This window comes from Spinacia oleracea, chromosome 4 (genome assembly GCF_020520425.1).
Source record: "Spinacia oleracea cultivar Varoflay chromosome 4, BTI_SOV_V1, whole genome shotgun sequence".
Lineage (NCBI taxonomy): Eukaryota > Viridiplantae > Streptophyta > Magnoliopsida > Caryophyllales > Amaranthaceae > Spinacia > Spinacia oleracea.
Window position 1 is genome coordinate 153,519,116 of NC_079490.1, and position 8,397 is coordinate 153,527,512.

The 8,397-nt window shown below is 33.9% G+C and overlaps 1 pseudogene; it reads right to left on the minus strand.

Annotated features, from left to right (window-relative positions):
• Positions 1–332: 332 nt before the first annotated feature.
• Positions 333–4,907, minus strand: LOC110784651 (wall-associated receptor kinase-like 1; annotated as a pseudogene).
• Between the last annotated feature and the right edge of the window lie 3,490 nt (positions 4,908–8,397).

Genomic DNA, 8,397 nt, shown 5'->3' on the forward strand with positions numbered 1-8,397 from the left:
AACTATTCTAACTAGTGAACTATTCAGAAAAAATTACTCCCTCCGTCCCAGATTAGTTGTTACACTTTCCTTTTTCATCCGTCCTAGATTAGTTGTTACACTTCTAAATTAGGAATGACCCCACAATTATTATATTGTCTCTCTCTTCCCACTACATTTTTTTGTCCCCACACCCTCTCTCATTCAATTAAAAAAATAATTTTTCAATAAAATAACAATTGATAACCAAACAACCACTTATCACCTAAAACTTTGTGCAAAGGTAAGTGTAACAACTAATCTGGGACGGAGGGAGTATTCATCACCATCAAGACATTGTGAGTCCACGATTCTCTATGGTATCATATCATACGGAAACATAATTAAAAGAAAATTACATAATTCAAAGTAACCAAAATGATTAAAAAAAGGCCTTTGATTCTTCATCAACAAGTGTGAAATAATGGCATCTCAACATCATCAGGATCAGAATTTTTAGCGAGATCAATGTGATCATATGTGAGTGATCTTAGATATACATTACTTGTCTCCGTGGATGAAGTGGTCATACTACAACTTCCTGCTATCCAATCTTTGGCTTGATTGTTTGGTTTAGGAGGAATACTGGTTAAATTTCGACGTCTTATCCCCTCTAGTACCATTGTAACTTGTTTCATTGTCGGTCTTTGTAGTCCAGTAAGATTCAAGCATTGTTTGGCAAGATTAGCGAATTCCATAATATCCCCTTTCCTGACACCCTCTAAAATCATTGGATCAACAATGTCAAACAAAGTGGAATCATTCATTGACGAGATAAAACACATTGCCAGATTTCTTCCCTCCTTATCATCTTCCCTTTCTATGTTATCAAGATCCACTAACCTTTGTGCACGAATTGGTTTCTGACCTGTTAGTAGCTCAACCAAGATTACTCCGAAACTATAAACATCACTCTTTTCAAAAAATTGGCTGGAATAGAAATATGCAGGATCCAAATAACCAAAAGTTCCTTGGACACAAGTTGTCAAATGAGTTTGTTCCATCGAAACTGCTCTTGATATTCCAAAATCCGACAATTTACCTCCAAACTTATCGTCCAAAAGTATGTTGCTACACTTAATGTCTCTGTGGTAGATTGGTGTTGAAAACTCTGAATGCAAATAAGAAATTGCAGAAGCAATTTCGAAAGAAATTCTGAAGCGCATTTCCCATGTGAATACGAACTCATCAACGTATTTTTGAATATATTCCGAAAGAGTTCCATTGCAAATGAACTCGTAAACTATAAAAGGTATATCATCTTCCAAGTAGCATCCGATAATAATCTTAACCACATGTCTATTTTTGATTTGTGATAATAGAATTACCTCATTGATGAGCTGTTTCCCCATTGGCTTTGGTCGAGGGCTCTTGATCTTTTCACTGCAACTACGCGCCCATCTTTTAGCATTCCTTTTTAAACAATACCTTTACCTCCTTGTCCAAGTACACAATCCTTGCTAAAGTTGTTTGTCAATTTATTTAGTGCTGATAGTGTCAAGAGTTTAGTCTTTGCAATGTAGTCGCTATCTAAAAATCCTTGTACCTTTAGTTTGTCCTTGAAGTATTTTGCTCTAAGTTTGATTTCCTTTCTTCTCTTTTTATTTTTTAACCCCTAACAACTTCCAAATATTAGTAGTGATATGCCAACTGCAATCATTATAACATCACATATTACAAATGTGTTGAGTTTATAACCTACAGGCTAACAAAAGAAGAGATACCATCATTACTGAAATCACAAGTGTAGATCTTATTCTTATTACTTATTAAATCAGATTAGAAAAATCATATCAGAACTGAAAAAAGCAAAAAACACTCAAAAATAAAAATAAAAATTCAGACCATACCAAAACAAACAAGAAACAATAAAAGTCAAACCAAAATAGGTGAAGAAATCAAGTCCTTAAGTTCGAGCTCCAAGCCAAATTCCAAAAAGGAAAAATATTGTTTTTGACTTCTTGTAAAAATAATATTTATACAAAGTTGTTATTTAAGAATCGAAGAAATATCAAACCTAAGTAATTATGCATGACTTCTACTTATTTGCTCTTCGATTCAAAGAATGGATGTTCATGAAGGAAAGCAATTATCTTACTCGGAAGAATGACGAGTAGAAACAAAATTATACTCCTTTCTCCTGTAACAAAAAAGTACGAAGTAGTCACTAAAACAAGTGCAATTTGAATTTGTTAGCCCAAAGAATTCACTTATGAGAAATACAACTTCACATGTAGGGCTCAAGTACCTAACTTTCCAATGCCTTTTAGAATAGAACAAGTGTGGGAAATAATGTTTTTCCTATTTTCTATTATGGTGTCCAAAATTGTTATGGAGTATTCCCATTTTAATTCTTTCTTTTTAATTTCATATTAATTCCCTAAAATACACTTATAATTATTTTTAATCACACATTTGTCCTAAAATTTCGTAGAAAATTGTGACCATATTGAGTAAAATATATATGGGAAATATACCTTTATTTTTAATTCAAAAATGAGTTGAAAACAACAAAATATTCCCAACATTGAATTGTGTACTTTCCAATAAAAATACAAATACACATGTATAATAACATGGAAAAGTTGATGGGAATAAGTCAACCCTTAGAGCCATTTATTAAAAATAAGTCATACTAAGTACTTTTTATTATGTCTGAATAAGTCTAAGGCCTTTTTTAGTTCACTTTATTTCAGGACCTTATTATTTATTTCAGATTTAATCAGATCAGATCAGAAAAAATAAGATCAGATCAGATCAGATTAGAAAAAATAAGATCAGATCAGATCAGATCAGGTCAGACCAGATTAGATCAGATCAGACCAGATCATATTATTATTATTATTATTATTATTATTATTATTATTATTTGTATATATTAATATAATTGTTATTATTACTATTATTTTATTACTGTTATTGCTTTAATACAAAAGAATGTTGTTGTCGGTGCAATTAAAATCTATTATTTAAGGCATAAAAAAACATTAACAAAAGATTCAAATTCATCATGTCCAAATTAAAACCATTAAGTCCACACCAGGAACGATATGATCAGAACATGCATGTCCATATCAGAACTGATTTTTACAGATCAGAACCATTATATATCCAGACCAGAACAGGTATGATCACATAATATCCAGATCATAACTGATCTTTCCAGATCATATCGAGATCTAATATCTTGTCTAGATCAGAACTGATCCTTAGAAATCATGTCTGATCCTTACAGAACCAATATGTACATATCAGAATCGATTTGTACAAATCATGTCAAGACTAGAATCGATATATTCAGATTAGAAGTGGTCTAGATATCAACTCTGTATAGATTATGTTCATATCAGAATTGATTTGAAGAGATCATGTCCATATCAGAATTGATTTGTACAAATCATGTCTAGATCAAAACTGGTCTGTAAAGATCATGACCAGATCAGAATTAATCTGTACATATCATGTCCAGATTAGAACTGATTTATACAAATTATGTCTAGATCAGAATTGATCTGTATAGATCATGTCCAGATCAGGATTGATATACAAAGATCATGTCCAGATCAGAACCCATACGTGTGGACCAGAACCCATATATTCGGATCGATCTATCTAGATCATGTCTAAATTTGTACTGATTTGTCAAGATCAAGTCCATATTAAAACCCATTTGTACATAATTTGGTATAGATTATGTTCAGATCAGAATTATGTTCTGATTTGGGGATGATATGACCTAGACATGATCGGTTTTCATAATCTTGATATGTCTAAATTTGAATCGATCATATCAAGATCAGAACCAAATTTGTACAAATCATCCCCAAATTAGAACCGATCTGTATAGATCACATTCAGATCACAACTGATATGTCCATATCATAACCCCTCTATCTAGATCATGTCTAGGTCTATCTAATATAAGGAATAGTTAAATCATGAGCAAGTCAAATAAATAATAACAATATTATAAATTTGTGTAACATTTTACACGTAAGTCATTTAATATTAATATTTGTAGATTTTTATTTAAACTTAATTCTGAAAAATCAAATCAGATCAGATCTGGTTTGATCTATCTGATATGATCTGGTCTGATATAATCTGAACTTATTTTTTCTGATCTGATTTTTCAGAATTAAGGAGTGAGTGATCCTTGAGTTGTGGGGTGTAAGTATTGAGTGATCCTAGAGTTTTGGGTCTAAGGGTTGAGTGATCCTTGAGTGATTTAGAGTTAAGTAAGTGAGAGAGTGTGAAAAGAATAGCACAATAATCAACGAGATTGTTGTGAGAAACTCGTGTTCGAGAAAAACTCGAGTTATTGAGTGCATTGTATTCAAGGCATTGCAATATATAAAAGAGGTTGAAGTTTTCCTTCTGGATCAGTGTAATGAAGTTTTGTCATTTTTACATTCTTCTTGTTTATTGATCGTTGTTCCTTTAACGTTTAAATTGCGCAAGAAACTTACCAAGTTCCTCTAAATAATTCACCCCTCTCTTGTTAGTGTTCCTACGGAAATATCACTAATGATTCAAGTAAAGATGATGATCTTTTACCAAACTAGCTACTTTTACAAATTTATTTACCAAAATGGCTAGTTTTAAAATCTATTTCCCAAACTAGCTAAAATATATTTACCAAAATAAATATTTTATTTTTTTGGCAAAAACAATTAAACCGGTTTGGTTTTGTTCATTGTTTTTAAAAATATAGTGAGTCGGTCTTTTCCCATTTTTTTATTACTCTTTTATTTTTGTCTACTTTATACTTCGAATTGATTTTTCTTTTGAAATTGCCCACAAATAATTCAAATGTTGCTCATGATGTTGTAATTTCGATACATACATGATACACGATAGAAATAATTTAAGTTCGTTTGCTTACCCATTTTAATTTTTTAATCACATTTACTTTTGTCAACCTAAACTCCAATAGTGGGCAAGTTTGTATTATGCTTGTTATGACACATCATCTTCTCAAGTTACACCATTGTTTGCTATTTCTTACTCCAATGATATGGTAATTATTAATTCATTATTTTAATTAATTTTTATTCAATTCATAGTTTCATACTTAATAATGAGATTTCAGTAGTTTAAAAAAAAAATTGGCTATAGTAAGATAGTGAAGTAGTCAAACTTGTAGGGATAAAAGACGCAAAAAATTTCACTGTTAGGCGTCTCTATTGCACGCACTACTCTTCTCCTTCACGCTACTTTCACGGCCACGGTTTTAGAGTATGTTAAATTCTTGGTTGATCGAGTTTGTCAAGCAAATTCGTTTAACACAACGAATTCGCTTATCTAAGCGAATTAACGATATCCACGACAACGGTTCAACTAATTCTTTATATTTGTAATATTTCCGAGCAAGTCCATATAAAAATTGTGAAGTTGCTAAGAGGCTAAAAGTATAAGCAAAACGTCAATCATTTCACTACTTAAAAATAATTATAAACGGTTCACTATTTAAAAAAATTATTGGTTCATTGGATTTTTTTTTAAAAAAAAACTCAAAGTTAATTGGTTTTTAATTTAAAGTCAAAAGAATAGCTAATTTGGCAAAAGATCCTAAAGACATAAATAGCCTGCTTACCGATCATAGATGGAAGACCATCCCACTCAAGGACAACCCGTACGGCGGTGATCCCCAGCAATATCGGTGGTTTTGCTTTTAAATATTGCTCCCTAATCACGAATGCAGACCTGCAATTTCCAGAAGTATTTTTGATATTTGATAAAACAATAGAGAGTATTTGAGAAGTTGTATTCTTTTTGTATTTCCTTGGTTTCTCAACAATCACAATCAGATATTTATACAAGGTATTAGGAGACTAGTAGCCTATGGAAACTAATGGCAATAATGCTAGTAACATAAAATTAAATGGCAATAATACTAGCTAGTAACATAAGGAAATAAATCACACTAATTACAATGTTAATACTATAGTTAGTAATAGTAACCTCCTTCTGATACTCCCCCTCAAGTTGGAGCGTGAAGATCTCGAATGCCCAACTTGCGAAGTAGTGTCATAAACTGTGGTTTACCAAGAGCCTTGGTAAAAATTTCCGCTAATTGATTTCCCTTATGAATGTGGGATGTCACAATATTCCCAGATAATATCTCATCTCGAACAAAGTGACAATCCATCTCAATATGCTTCGTCCGTTCATGAAAAACGGGATTCACCGTGATATGTAATGCAGCCTGACTGTCACAATACAACCTCATCGGACGATCATGTCGAACACCTAAGCAGAAAAGGATCGACTTTAACCATTTTAGTTCACACGTAGTAGTAGCCATCGAGCGATACTTTGCTTCAGCAGAATAGCGAGACACGGTTGGTTGTTTAACCATTTTAGTTCACACGTAGTAGTAGTCTTCCAAGAAATTGGGGAAGAGCCAAGCAATACAAAGTAACCCGTCAAAGACTGTCGAGTCACGGGACAACTCACCCAATCACTGTCACAAAACCCATATATATGCAAATTACAATCTTTTCGCAAAAGAATTCCTTGACCCTGACAACCCTTTAGATACCTGAGGACTCGTAAGGCGGCTTCCCAATGATCAATCTTCGGTGCTCCCATAAATTGGGCCAAAATATGTACGGAATAACACAATTGCGGACGCGTTATATTCAAGTAAATCAAACGACCAACGAGTCATCTATACTTCTCTGGCTCAGAAAATAACCCCCCCCCTCACATCGAGCTAGTTGGTGATTTTGTTCCATAGGAGTGGCAGCGGGCTTAGATCCTAACAAACCTGCTTCACTAATAATATCCAGAGTATATTTTCGTTGATTAAGGAATAAACCCTCATTGCCTCGAGCAACTTCAAGACCAAGAAAATACTTCAGAGCCCCAATATCTTTCATATGAAAGCATGTACTAAGATAATCCTTGAACTTTAATATTTCATCATGAGACGATCCTGCTATAATTAAATCATCAACATATACAAGAACATGCAATGAGACTGCACCCGTCGTATAACAAAATAACGAATAATATGCATATGATTGCTTGAACCCAAAATGCTTCAAAGCTGTAGAGAGTTTAGCAAACCATTGTCGGGGTGCTTGACGAAGGCCATATAATTACTTTTTGAGGCGACATACCTTACCTGGATAAGAGAAATTGAACCCTGGGGGAAGTTTCATATATACTTCTTCTTCAAGATCGCCATGAAGAAAAGCATTCTGAACGTCCATTTGATGGAGTTCCCAATTTCGAGCAACCGCAACTGCTAAAAAACATTTTTACTGTCACCATCTTAGGCACTGGAGCAAACGTCTCGTTGAAATCAATACCTTCAATTTGACGATTACCAAACACAACTAAACGCCCCTTTAGACGTTCAACAGAGGCATCATCCTTAAATTTAATTCGATAAGCCCATTTGCATCCTAATGTCATTTTTCCTGGAGGTAGGTCCTCCAAAGTCCATGTGCCATTTCGTTCTAGAGCATCAATTTCTTCTTTCATAGCTAACCGCCACTTTGGAATTTTATTTTCCTCCTTAAAAGGGATGGGCTCGTCCCCTGCCATGATAGCTGCCAAAAATTGTTTGTGTCTCACAGAAAATGCATCACAATTTACATAATAAGCAATATGAAATGGGTACCCGAGGACCGCTTTGAAGGGGGTGAACAAGTAGTAGTGACAGGGTCTTTGACATGAAAAGTGTTGGTGACGAAGCCTTTGAGTAGAGACGATGACTTCTTAATACGATGCCCTCTACCAAGTATCTTTGGGGAAGAAGAAATCACATTTGTAGGTGATGTGGCTGAATCATCTACATCACACCTAGGTTGTGGAGATTATTTCTCATGTATTTGTGAATGAGGGTTTGTGTCTTTGGCTATTGGAATAGGTGATATAGCTGGGTCATTTATGGGAATGTTAGGATGAGTTTGTAGCTTATTTTCCTTGTCTTGTACACTAGGATTACTAGTATCCTCAAATAAAGTGTGGGAATTATCGACAGTACGCAATGGCACATCCTCACTACCAACATTGACATGGTCAACAAAAGGGAATTTATCTTCTACAAATAATACATCCCTAGAGACAAAGTACACTTTGTTCTCTATGTCGTATAACCTCCAACCTTTTTGACCAAACGGATACCCCACAAAAACACATTTTTGTGATCTTGGACCAAATTTGTCCTTCACCCTGGGTCGATTATTTGCAAAACATAAACACCCAAAGACACGCATAAGAGAGTAATTTGGTGATTTTCCAAATAAAATGTCATAGGGAGATTTGTTTTGTAACATAGGTATAGGAGTTCGATTAATAATTATGCCGCCGTTATAGCGCACTCACCCCAAAAACTGATAGGAAGATAGGCTTGAAAACGTAAAG